General features: G+C 40.4%; 1 non-coding gene across 1 annotated transcript; it reads right to left on the reverse strand.

Annotated features, from left to right (window-relative positions):
- Positions 1-7,159: 7,159 nt before the first annotated feature.
- LOC130964641 (small nucleolar RNA R71) lies at positions 7,160-7,267 on the reverse strand. The gene has a single exon (XR_009080727.1). It is a non-coding gene; the product is annotated as a small nucleolar RNA R71 (small nucleolar RNA).
- Between the last annotated feature and the right edge of the window lie 6,881 nt (positions 7,268-14,148).

Genomic DNA, 14,148 nt, shown 5'->3' on the forward strand with positions numbered 1-14,148 from the left:
TTGACCAATGCCAACCTCCATCAGACTCTGGTTGACCAAAGAAGCTCGGCCGATATCCTATTTAGGCCCGCTTTTGACAAGCTCGGGCTCAAAGAAAAAGAGCTAAAAGCATACCCCAATAGCTTATTCGGTTTAGGAGACACTCCAATCCAGCCCCTAGGATACATCTTGCTACACACCACCTTCAGGAAGGGAACCCGGTCGAGGACGTTAAGCATCGACTACATCGTAGTCGACGTAAGCTCAGCATATAACACCCTTACAGGGCTACTCACCTTAAACCGACTCGTCGCAGTAGTCTCTACTCCATACCTATGCATGAAATTCCTGACCACAGAAGGCATAGCCACCATGAAAGGGGATCAGAAGGTAGCAAGATGATGCTACCATAAAAGCCTAAATCTGAAAGGTCGCCTAAGAGGAAAAGAGATTAACACAGTCAAGCTCGAAGGAGCCCGAGTCCACGATGAGTTACGGCCTCAACCAGCGGGCGAAATAGAGGAAATCCAAATTGGAGACACGCTTGAAAAGACTACAAGCATAGGAGCAAACCTAAATTGAAATCTAAAGGAACAACTCATTAAATTCCTAAGGAACAACTCCGACCTCTTTGCCTAGAAAGCTGCGGACATGTCCGGCATAGATCCCGGCCTGATGTGCCACAGACTGGTTGTATACCGTGGATCCCGACCAGTACATCAAAGGCACAAAAAGCTTAGTTCAGAGAGGTCACAAGTCATGGAGGAACAAGTACAAGGCTTGCTAGAGGTAGGATTCATAAAAGAGGTCAAGTACCCACTCTAGCTAGCCAACATGGTACTCGTAAAAAAGCCTAACGAAAAATGGAGAATGTGCGTAGACTACACCGACCTCAACAAAGCTTGACCAATGGACCCCCATCGACGCCTTAGTCGATGCAGCCTCAGGATACAAATACCTCTCCTTCATGAACACCTATTCAGGATACAATCAGATACTAATGCACAAACCCGACCAAGAAAAAACCTCGTTCCTAACCCCAAAAGCAAACTACTGCTGTGTAGTAATGCCATTTGAACTAAAGAACGCGGGAGCCACATATCAAAGGTTGATGAACAAGGTGTTCTCCGACCACATCGGACAGCTAATGGAAGTCTACGTGGACGACATGTTGGTCAAAACACTAAAGGAGGAGACATTGTTGTCCAACCTGGCCGAAGTATTCGACACCATAAGGAAGCACGAGATAACCCTAAACCCCGAAGAGGCATCGAAGCAAACCCAGACAAATGTCGAGCTATACTCAACATGAAAAGCCCGACCTGCATAAAGGATGTACAACAGCTAAACGGCAACTGGCGGCCCTGTCAAGATTTCTGGCTAGATCAGCCCTAAAGTCCCTCCCCTTCTACTCGATACTAAGAAAAGGAAAAAAGTTCGAATGGACCCCAGAACGCGAAAAGGCCTTCAAAGACTTTAATGCATTCCTGGGATAACCACCCATCTTGACCTAACCTACGCAAGGAGAAGAACTAGCATTGTACCTAGTAGTCGGAAGTCAGGCAATAACATCAACCCTGATTCGAGAAGTTGACGAGGGATAGAAGCCCATCTACTTTATCAGTAAATCTCTACAAGGGGCCGAACTGAACTACCAAAATATAGAAAAGTTCACTTACGCGCTTGTACTCACCTCCCGAAGACTTCGACCCTACTTTCAAGCCTACACCATCAAGGTTCGCACTAATCAGTCCATAAATCACATACTACAGAAGATGGACTTGGCGGGCAGAATCCTGCAGTGGGCAGTTGAGCTGTCCGAGTTCAACCTTATGTATGAACCTCAGACCACTATTAAATCACAATACCTGGCCAATTTTGTTGCCGAATACACCGACACCCCGAGAGCTCCCATCTCGTGGAGCCTATATGTTGACGACTCGTCAAACAGAACCGGAAGTGAGGCAGGCATCATCTTGCAAAGCGACCAAAGGACTCAAATAGAACTATCGCTAAAGTTCAAGTTTCCCGCTTTAAATAATCAAGCAGAATATGAAGCTCTGCTGGCTGGCTAAAGGCTGGCCAACGAGGTCGGGGTACAAAAGCTCACCATCTTTAGTGACTCACAAGTAATCACCTCACAGATAGGGGGAAGTTACCAAGCAAAAGACCCCACCATGAAGAAATACTTGGACAAAACCAAAGAGCAGCTCGAGAACTTTGGTGGACGTAAGGTTGATGGAGACGACCAATCGCATAGGTTTGGATTTTCACACTAAAAGAGGATAAATGTTGCAAGCATAGACCAAACCCAACAATCGGCTACCGATCAAATTGGAATTTCACAAGATGTGACACAACTCAAAACCAATTTAAAACCGAGAGTAATTAACTCCCGGGTCGTCTTCCAAGGAATCACTTAAGGGTAATGAGTATGCGAATTCTGGTTGTAGTGATCAAGGGGTTGTGAATGAAAAAATAAACATATAAAGTAATAAAAGAACATGCAAAATTGTAACGATTGAACTAATAAAGAAATTAAAGAACCAACTATGTAATATGAACAAGTAAAGTATAAAAGAGATTAACATAGCAATGTATGGAAAATTGAAAGCATAAAAAAGGGTCTTGGCTTGGAGTGAGCTAAGGGTCCTTTCCTTGTTAGAACCACAATTATGACAATTATAATAGATTAGTCTCACTTGATCAACCCTCACATCGGAAGGTAAGTTAAACGAGCATAAGTGTTCTTAACCCACAAATCCTCAATTGCTTGCTAATTGCCTTAGTAACAACTTAGCGTTAGTGGGAACAAGAACAATTAACAATCCAAGAATTGATACTAAATGTTGGACATTCCATCTCTATGAACCCAATTGCTCACTTTACCCAAGCCAAGAGACAAAAATTAGCCTAAAATCATGTTTGACATTTTGTCAAACACTTGGTGGGCAAAAAGCTTAAACATGAGAAAAATAAGAACAGGCTTGAAGCTAAAAGTAACACTTGATCTCAATCAACAAGAATGACAATAAAAAGCATAGAACAACCATCAAACATAAAATTTATCAACAAGAAATTGAAATTTCAAAAGAAAAGTAAAATTAAGCTATAACTTGAAATAGAAGAAAGAGTAATGACAATGTAACTATAAAGAGTAATAACAAGAGAATACTTACAATGAGATTAGCAAAATCTAAGATCAAAAATGGAAATGGCACTTTGAAAGCAAAACCCTAAGATAAACTCTAATAGAGAAGATGAAAAACTTAGAGAAAACTAAAACTAAAAACCTCTACTACTATTCCTAAAAACTACATTAATGATATCCTATGTTATGTCCTTCATTCCCCCTCCAATATGAGCTGAGAGACATCAGAATTGGGCCTCCAAAGCCCTCAAATCGTGATTTACGTGCTTCTTTAATGAAGTCATATGCTGACACCTGTGCGGACGCACAAGCATGTGCTTCCGCACGCTTTACGAAAAATCCCATCTTGTGCGTACACACAAGTATCTGTGTGCACGCAGACTAGACGATTCTTGGCTGGACGCGCAACGCACTCGAAATGGTTGATGAGCGGATAATTTATACACTTTTTGGCATTGTTTTTAGTATGATCTAGTTAGTTTTTAGTATATTTTTATTAGTTTTTAGTTAAAATTCACTTTTCTGGACTTTACTATGAGTTTGTGTATTTTTCTGTGATTTCAGGTATTTTCTGGCTGAAATTGAGGGACCTGAGCAAAAATCTGATCCAGAGACTGAAAAGGACTGCAGATGCTGTTGGATTCTGACCTCCCTGCACTCGAAGTGGATTTTCTGGAGCTACAGAAGCCCAATTGGCGCGCTCTCAATGGCGTTGGAAATTAGACATCCTGGGCTTTCCAGCAATATATGATAGTTCATACTTTGCCCAAGATTTGATGGCCCAAACCGGCGTTCAAAGTCACCCTCAGAATTCCCAGCGTTAAACGCCGGAACTGGCACCTAAATGGGAGTTAAACGCCCAAACTGGCACAAAAGCTGGCGTTTAACTCCAAGAAGAGTCTCTACACGAAAAATGCTTCATTGCTCAGCCCAAGCACACACCAAGTGGGCCCGGAAGTGGATTTTTATGTCATTTACTCATCTTTGTAATTCTTAAGCTACTAGTTCCCTATAAGTAGGACCTTTTACTATTGTATTTTCATCTTGGTTCTTCTGGTTCCCTCTCTGGGGCCGAAACCAATGATCACTCTTGTTCTTATGTATTTTCAACGGTGGAGTTTCTACACACCATAGATTAAGGTGTGGAGCTCTGCTGTACCTCGAGTATTAATGCAATTACTATTGTTCTTCTATTCAATTCTGCTTGTTCTTGTTCCAAGATATCACTTGTTCTTCAACTTGATGAATGTGATGATCCGTGACACTCATCATCATTCTCACCTATGAACGTGTGACTGACAACCACCTCCGTTCTACCTTAGATTGGGTGGATATCTCTTGGGTTCTTTAACCGGAATCTTCGTGGTATAGGCAAGAACTGATGGCGGCATTCAAGAGAATCTGGAAGGTCTAACCTTGTCTGTGGTATTCTGAGTAGGATTCAATGATTGAATGACTGTGACGTGCTTCAAACTCCTAGCAGGCGAGGCGTTAGTGACAGACGCAAAAGAATCACTGGATTCTATTCCGGCCTGACCGAGAACCGACAGCTGGATAGCCGTGCCGTGACAGGGTGCGTTGGACATTTCCACTGAGAGGATGGGAGGTAGCCACTGACAACGGTGAAACCCTTGCATAAGCTTGCCATGGAAAGGAGTAAGAAGGATTGGATGAAGACAGTAGGAAAGCAGAGAGACGGAAGGGAAAGCATCTTCATACGCTTATCTGAAGCTCTCACCAATGATATACATAAGTATCTCTATCTTTATCTTTATGTTTTATTCATCATCTATACCCATTTGAGTCTGCCTGACTAAGATCTACAAGGTGACCATAGCTTGCTTCATACCAACAATCTCCGTGGGATCGACCCTTACTCGCGTAAGGTTTATTACTTGGACGACCCAGTGCACTTGCTGGTTAGTTGTGCGAAGTTGTAGTGATCACGATTTCGTGCACCAAGTTTTTGGCGCCGTTGCCGGGGATTGTTCGAGTATGGACAACTGATGGTTCATCTTGTTGCTTAGATTAGGTATTTTTTTTTCAGAGTTCTTAAGAATGAATTCTAGTGTTTCAAGGTGATGTTCTTATCATCACCAAAGCTGATTGATCCTCATCAATTTAGCTCTTGAATGCAATGTCTTGCTGAAGCTTGGCTAGCCATGTCTAATTCCTTTAGACTAAAGCTTTAGACTAACATTGATACCTTTATTTTCTTTTTCACTTAATTTTCGAAAAATCCAAAAAAAAAATTACAAAATCATAAAATCCAAAAATATTTCTTGTTTAAGTCTAAGTGTCTCATTTTAAGTTTGGTGTCAATTGCATGTTTCTGTTCTTCTTGCATTTTTCAAATTTATGCATGTGTCTTCATTAATCTTCAAGTTGTTCTTGATGATTTCCTTGTTTTGATCTTTGAATTCTATTGACTTGAGTGTTTTGTTATTTCTCATGTGCATTCTCATTTTGTTAGTGTCAATAGTATACAAACTGCTAAGTTTGGTGTCTTGCATGCATTGTTATTTGATTTTAGTTGCATTTTGATTATTCCTCATTATTTAAAAATCCAAAAATATTTTTAATTTGTGTCTTTTCAAGTCAATAATAAAGGGAATTGAAGATTCAGAACATACTGCAGAGGAATCACACAGAAAAAGCTGGGCATTCAAAAATGCCCAGTGAAGAAGACAGACTGGCGTTTAAACGCCAGCCAGGGTGCCTGGCTGGGCGTTTAACGCCCAAAAGGGTAGAGTTTTGGGCGTTAAACGCCAGAATGTGCACCATTCTGGGCGTTTAAAGCCAGGATGGCACAAGAGGGAAGATTTTGTTTTCAAATCAATTTTTTTTTTCAAGTTTTCAAAGTTTTTCAAAATCAAATCTTTTTCAAATCATATCTTTTCAATCAAATGTTTTCAAAATCAATTTCTTTCCTTTTTCAAACATACTTGCTATCAATTAATGATTTGATTCAACATTTCAAGTATGTTGCCTTTTCTGTTGAGAAAGGTTTAATGTTTGAATCATATCTTTTCTTGATAGCCAAGACATTGATTTTCAAAATCAAATCTTTTTAAAATGTTTTTCAAATCATATCTTCTCAATCACATCTTTTTAAAACCAATCATATCCTCTTAACCACATCTTTTTCAAAATAGTTTTCAATCAAATCTTTTTGATTTCTAATTTCAAAATCTTTTTCAAAAATCACTTGATTTCTTTCCCACTCTTATTTTCGAAAATCAAGTAGTGTTTTTCAAAATGTTTTCAAAATCTTTCACTCAATTTTCGAAAATTACTTCCCTTCTTCTCACATCCTTCTATTTATGAACTAACTCTATTCCTTAATGCAAAATTTGAACTCCATCTTCTTTGATAAGTTCGAATTTTCTACTTCTGTCTTCTACTTTTCTTTTCCTCTGACACCTCAAGGAATCTCTATACTGTGACATAGAGGATTACATATTTTCTTGTTTTCTTCTCTTTCATATGAGCAGGAACAAAGACAAAGGCATTCTTGTTGAAGCTGACCCTGAACCTGAAAGGACCTTGAAGCGAAAGCTAAGAGAAGCTAAGGCACAACTCTCTGTAGAGGACCTAACAGAAATCTTCAAAGAAGAAGAACCCATGGCAGCCGAAAATAACAATAATGCCAACAATGCAAGGAAGGTGCTTGGTGACTTTACTGCACCTACTCCCGACTTCTATGGGAGAAGCATCTCTATCCCTGCCATTGGAGCAAACAACTTTGAGCTTAAGCCTCAATTAGTTTCTCTAATGCAACAGAATTGCAAGTTCCATGGACTTCCATTGGAAGATCCTCATCAGTTCTTAGCTGAATTCTTGCAAATCTGTGACACTGTCAAGACTAATGGGGTTGACCCTGAGGTCTACAGACTTATGCTATTCCCTTTTGCTGTAAGAGACAGAGCTAGGACATGGTTGGACTCACAACCTAAAGAGAGCCTGGACTCATGGGAAAAGCTAGTCAATGCCTTCTTGGCAAAGTTCTTTCCACCTCAAAAATTGAGTAAGCTTAGAGTGGAAGTCCAAACCTTCAGACAGAAGGATGGAGAATCCCTCTATGAAGCTTGGGAAAGATACAAACAATTGATCAGAAAGTGTCCTTCAGACATGCTTTCTGAATGGAGCATCATAGGTATTTTCTATGATGGTCTCTCTGAACTATCCAAGATGTCATTGGATAGCTCTGCTGGAGGATCTCTTCATTTGAAGAAGACGCCTACAGAAGCTCAAGAGCTAATTGAAATGGTTGCAAATAACCAATTCATGTACACTTCTGAAAGGAATCCTGTGAACAATGGGACAAGTCAGAAGAAAGGAGTTCTTGAGATTGATACTCTGAATGCCATTCTGGCTCAGAACAAGATATTGACTCAACAAGTCAATTTGATTTCTCAAAGTCTGTCTGGAATGCAAAATGCACCAAACAGTACTAAGGATGCTTCATCTGAAGAAGAAGCTTATGATCCTGAGAACCCTTCAATGGAAGAGGTGAATTACCTAGGAGAACCCTATGGAAACACCTATAATTCTTCATGGAGAAATCACCCAAATTTCTCATAGAAGAATCAAGAGAGACCTCAACAAGGTTTCAACAACAATAATGGTGGAAGAAACAGGTTTAGCAATGGCAAGCCTTTTCCATCATCTTTTCAGCAACAGATAGAGAATTCTAAGCAGAACCCCTCTGACTTAGCAACCATGGTCTCTGATCTAATCAAAACCACTCAAAGTTTCATGACTGAAATAAGGTCCTCCATTAGGAACTTGGAGGCACAAGTGGGTCAGCTGAGCAAGAAAATTACTGAACTCCCTCCTAGTACTCTTCCAAGCAATACAGAAGAAAATCCAAAAAGAGAGTGCAAGGCCATCAACATGGCCGAATTTGGAGAGGAAGGAGAGGCAGTGAACGCCACTGAGGGAGACCTCAATGGACGTCCACTGGCCTCCAATGAGTTTCCCAATGAGGAACCATGGGAATCTGAGGCTCAAAATGAGACCATAGAGATTCCATTGGACTTACTTCTGCCTTTCATGAGCTCTGATGAGTATTCTTCCTCTGAAGAGGATGAGTATGTCACTGAAGAGCAAGTTGCTAAATACCTTGGAGCAATCATGAAGCTAAATGACAAGTTATTTGGAAATGAGACTTGGGAGGATGAACCCCCTTTGCTCACCAAAGAACTGGATGACTTGTCTAGGCAGAAATTACCTCAAAAGAGACAAGATCCTGGGAAGTTTTCAATACCTTGTACCATAGGCACCATGACCTTCAAGAAGGCTCTGTGTGACTTAGGGTCAAGTGTAAACCTCATGCCTCTCTCTGTAATGGAGAAGGTAGGGATCTTTGAGGTGCAAGCTGCAAGAATCTCACTAGAGATGGCAGACAATTCAAGAAAACAAGCTTATGGACTTGTAGAGGATGTTTTGGTGAAGATTGAAGACCATTACATCCCTGCTGATTTCATAGTCCTAGAGACTGGGAAGTGCATGGATGAATCTATCATCCTTGGCAGACCCTTCCTAGCCACAGCAAAGGCTGTGATTGATGTTGATGGAGGTGAACTGATCATTCAAGTGAATGAAGAATCCTTTGTGTTTAAGGCTCAAGGATATCCCTCTGTCACCATGGAGAGGAAGCATGAAGAGCTTCTCTCAAATCAGAGTCAAACAGAGCCCCCACAGTCAAACTCTAAGTTTGGTGCTAGGAGGCCACAACCAAACTCTAAGTTTGGTGTTGAATCCCCACATTCAAACTCTAAGTTTGGTGTTGGGAGGTTCCAACATTGCTCTGAGTATCTGTGAGGCTCCATGAGAGCCCTCTGTCAAGCTACTGACAATAAAGAAGCGCTTGTTGGGAGGCAACCCAATGTTATATTTTATCTATTTTCTTTTGTTATTTTATTTTATAGGTTGATGATCATGAGAAGTCACAAAATCAATTGAAAAAGCAAAAACAAAATGAAAAACAGGAAGAAAAACAGCACACCCTAGAGGAAGAACCTACTGGCGTTTAAACGCCAGTAAGGTTAGCAGTTGGGCGTTTAACGCCCAGTCTGGCACCATTCTGGGCGTTTAACGCCAGAAAAGGGCACCAGACTGGCGTTAAATGCCAGGAAAAAGCAAGAACCTGGCGTTAAACACCAGAAAGGGGCACCAGCCCGGCGTTTAACGCCAGAATTGGCTCAAAACGTGATTTTGAATGCCATATGGTGCAGGGATGACTTTTCCTTGACACCTCAGGATCTGTGGACCCCACAGGATCCCCACCTACCCCACCACTCTCTCTTCTTCTTCACCCATTCACCAATCACCTCAATACCTCTTCCCCAAAAACCCTTCACCTATCAAATTCCATCTTTCTCTTCACCACTCACATCCATCCTTCATAAAACCCCACCTACCTCACCCTTCAAATTCAAACCACTTTCCCTCCCAAACCCACCCATACATGACCGAACCCTACCCCTCCCTTCCACCCCTATATAAACCCTTCTTCACCCCTTCATTTTCACACAACCTAAACACCACTTCTCCCCCTCTTTGGCCGAACACAAAGCCATTCCCTTCTTCCTCATTTCTTCTTCTTCTACTCTCTTCTTTCTTCTTTTGCTCGAGGACGAGCAAACCTTTTAAGTTTGGTGTGGTAAAAGCATTGCTTTTTGTTTTTCCATAACCATTTATGGCATCCAAGGCCGGAGAAACCTCTAGAAAGAGGAAAGGGAAGGCAAAAGCTTCCACCTCCGAGTCATGGGAGATGGAGAGATTCATCTCAAGGGTGCATCAAGACCACTTCTATGAAGTTGTGGCCATGAAGAAGGGTCAACTTTGATCAAAGGTTGGATCAAGTCCTCATAAACATTTGTGAAGAGGGCACTCAATGGAAGAGAAACTCAAGAGGGAAGCCGGTTCAACTGAGAAGGCATGACCTCAAGCTCATCACTAAGAAAAGGATGGAGCAAACAAGAGACCCCTCTCATCATGAGATCCCTGAGATGCCTCAAGGGATGCACTTTCCTCCACAAGACTATTGGGAGTAAATTAACACCTCCCTAGGAGAATTGAGTTCCAACATGGGACAACTAAGGGTGGAGCACCAAGAACATTCCATCCTCCTCCATGAAATTAGAGAAGATCAAAGAATCATGAGAGAGGAGCAACAAAGACAAGGAAGAGACATTGAGGAGCTCAAGCACTCTATAAGATCTTCAAGAGGAAGAACAAGCCGCCATCACTAAGGTGGACCCGTTCTTTAATCTCCTTGTTCTTTATTTTCTTGTTTTTCGAAAATTTATGCTTTATGTTTGTTCATGTTTGTATCTTGTGATCATTAGTGTCTTAGTGTCTATGCCTTAAAGTTATGAATGTCCTATGAATCCATCACCTTTCTTAAATGAAAACTGTTTTTAATCACAAAAGAACAAAAAGTACAGGATTTCAAATTCATCTTTAAAACTAGCTTAATTAGTTTGATGTGGTGACAATACTTTTTGTTTTCTGAATGTATGCTTGAACAGTGCATATGTCTTTTGAATTTGTTGTTCATGAATGTTAAAATTGTTGGCTCTTGAAAGAATGATGAAAAAGGAGACATGTTACTGAGGATCTGAAAAATCATAAAAATGATTCTTGAAGCAAGAAAAAGCAGTGAATACAAAAAAAACGAAAAAAAAGGGAGAAAAAGAAAAAGAAAGAAAAAGAAAGAAATAAAGTTGTGATCCAAGGCAAAAAGAGTGTGCTTAAGAACCCTGGACACCTCTAATTGGGGACTCTAGCAAAGCTGAGTCACAATCTGAAAAGGTTCACCCAATTATGTGTCTGTGGCATGTATGTATCCGGTGGTAATACTGGAAGACAGAGTGCTTTGGGCCACGGCCAAGACTCAATAAGTAGCTATGTTCAAGAATCATCATACTTAACTAGGAGAATCAAAAACACTATCTGGATTCTGAGTTCCTAAAGAAGCCAATCATTCTGAATTTCAAAGGATAGAGTGAGATGCCAAAACTGTTCGGAGGCAAAAAGCTACTAGTCCCGCTAATCTAATTTGGAGCTAAGTTCATTGATAATTTGGAGTCTATAGTATATTCTCTTCTTTTTATCTTATTTAATTTTCAGTTGCTTGAGGACAAGCAACAATTTAAGTTTGGTGTTGTGATGAGCGGATAATTTATACGCTTTTTGGCATTATTTTTAGTATGTTTTTAGTATGATCTAGTTAGTTTTTAGTATATTTTTATTAGTTTTTAGTTAAAATTCACTTTTCTAGACTTTACTATGAGTTTGTGTGTTTTTCTGTGATTTCAGGTATTTTCTGGCTGAAATTGAGGGACCTGAGCAAAAATCTGATCCAGAGACTGAAAAGGACTGCAAATGCTGTTGGATTCTGACCTCCCTGCACTCGAAATGGATTTTCTGGAGCTACAGAAGCCCAATTGGCGCGCTCTCAATGGCGTTGGAAAGTAGACATCCTGGGCTTTCCAGCAATATATGATAGTTCATACTTTGCCCAAGATTTGATGGCCCAAACCGGCGTTCAAAGTCACCCTCAGAATTCCCAGCGTTAAACGCCGGAACTGGCACCTAAATGGGAGTTAAACGCCCAAACTGGCACAAAAGCTGGCGTTTAACTCCAAGAAGAGTCTCTACACGAAAAATGCTTCATTGCTCAGCCCAAGCACATACCAAGTGGGCCCGGAAGTGGATTTTTATGTCATTTACTCATCTTTGTAATTCTTAAGCTACTAGTTCCCTATAAGTAGGACCTTTTACTATTGTATTTTCATCTTGGTTCTTCTGGTTCCCTCTCTGGGGCCGAAACCAATGATCACTCTTGTTCTTATGTATTTTCAACGGTGGAGTTTCTACACACCATAGATTAAGGTGTGGAGCACTGCTGTACCTCGAGTATTAATGCAATTACTATTGTTCTTCTATTCAATTCTGCTTGTTCTTGTTCCAAGATATCACTTGTTCTTCAACTTGATGAATGTGATGATCCGTGACACTCATCATCATTCTCACCTATTAACGTGTGACTGACAACCACCTCCTTTCTACCTTAGATTGGGTGGATATCTCTTGGGTTCTTTAACCGGAATCTTCGTGGTATAGGCAAGCACTGATGGCGGCATTCAAGAGAATCCGGAAGGTCTAACCTTGTCTGTGGTATTCTGAGTAGGATTCAATGATTGAATGACTGTGACGTGCTTCAAACTCCTAGCAGGTGGGCGTTAGTGACAGACGCAAAAGAATCACTGGATTCTATTCCGGCCTGACCGAGAACCGACAGCTGGATAGCCGTGCCGTGACAGGGTGCGTTGAACATTTCCACTGAGAGGATGGGAGGTAGCCACTGACAACGGTGAAACCCTTGCATAAGCTTGCCATGGAAAGGAGTAAGAAGGATTGGATGAAGATAGTAGGAAAGCAGAGAGACGGAAGGGAAAGCATCTTCATACGCTTATCTGAAGCTCTCACCAATGATATACATAAGTATCTCTATCTTTATCTTTATGTTTTATTCATCTTCTATACCCATTTGAGTCTGCCTGACTAAGATCTACAAGGTGACCATAGCTTGCTTCATACCAACAATCTCCGTGGGATCGACCCTTACTCGCGTAAGGTTTATTACTTGGACGACCCAGTGCACTTGCTGGTTAGTTGTGCGAAGTTGTAGTGATCACGATTTCGTGCACCAATGGTCCACCACTCTTCTTGGGCTCCTGTGCGTATGCACAAGAGGCTGTGCGCATGCACACGTCTCTGAACTCATATCCTTTGATTCTTCATGTTTCCTCCATTTTACATGCTCTTCTTCCATCTTCTCCAAACCATTCCCACCTTATACACCTGAAATCACTCACAAATACATCAAGGCATCGAAAGGAAGGCAAATGGAATAAATTAGATCAAATTAAGCACAAAATAGCATATTTTCATAATCAAGCACAATTTGGGAGGATAGTTGAAAAGCATGCTATTCAAGGGAATAAGTGCAAGTTTATGTGATGGAATCCATTAAATTCTAACCAAAAATCATCATCAAATATGGATTCATCAATTCTCCCATACTTAAACATTAGTATGTCCTCATGCTAACACACTCAAAGGAGATAGATGAAAGGGAAAATGACTTATGCTATAAACTACTTAAATGAATGCAACTATTCTAAGGCTAATTGCCAATATGTACTATAATGAGAGTTGGTAGAAACAAACCACAAAATTCCAATCCATCACAAAAAAGCTTTAGGGACAATACAAAGAGTTCATCCATTAAGATCAATGTCCAAAGAGTTGAATTGAAATTTTCAAAACCATCCAATTAAACAACTTGCAAGAAGTTACAATATAAAGGGTAAGAACATAGAATTGAGCGATCGAACCCCTCACCGGATGTGTATCCACTCGATTCGCTCAGTGTTTAGGGTTTAATCACTCAATTCTCCTTTTATCATGCTTTTCAAATATTTGCAGGTCATCTAACAATCAACTAGTATTTAATGCATGAATAACAAATATCATGAGGTCTTTAGAGGGATGTAATGGGGCTAGGATTTAGGTAGGATGAAATATGGTTAAGTGGACTTAAAGAATTAGTTCTTCGATTAGCTTGAATGTCCACCTAATCCTATGTCACCTATATGTACATGTTATTACAACCTATCTACCCATTTTCTTTTCTTTTTCTATCTCACCTCACCTATGCAATTTCTTTTCAAACATGGCATATCAATCCTTTATTTAACTCTTTATTTCATACTTTGTTATGCGCAAGGCTTTTTTTTTTGAACTATGAATGCATATGTTTTCATTAATGAAATGCATGAGCATTACCTAATTGCCAAAATTTTTTTCAATAAGTTCATGCCTTTATCACCAATGTTTCCCAAAATTCTCCCACACTTAGAATTTACACACTAATCCACCCAAGCTAATCAAAGAGTAATTCAGGGACCTCAATGGTTTTCCGCTTAAGGAGAGTAATGTGC

This window comes from Arachis stenosperma, chromosome 2 (genome assembly GCF_014773155.1).
Source record: "Arachis stenosperma cultivar V10309 chromosome 2, arast.V10309.gnm1.PFL2, whole genome shotgun sequence".
Lineage (NCBI taxonomy): Eukaryota > Viridiplantae > Streptophyta > Magnoliopsida > Fabales > Fabaceae > Arachis > Arachis stenosperma.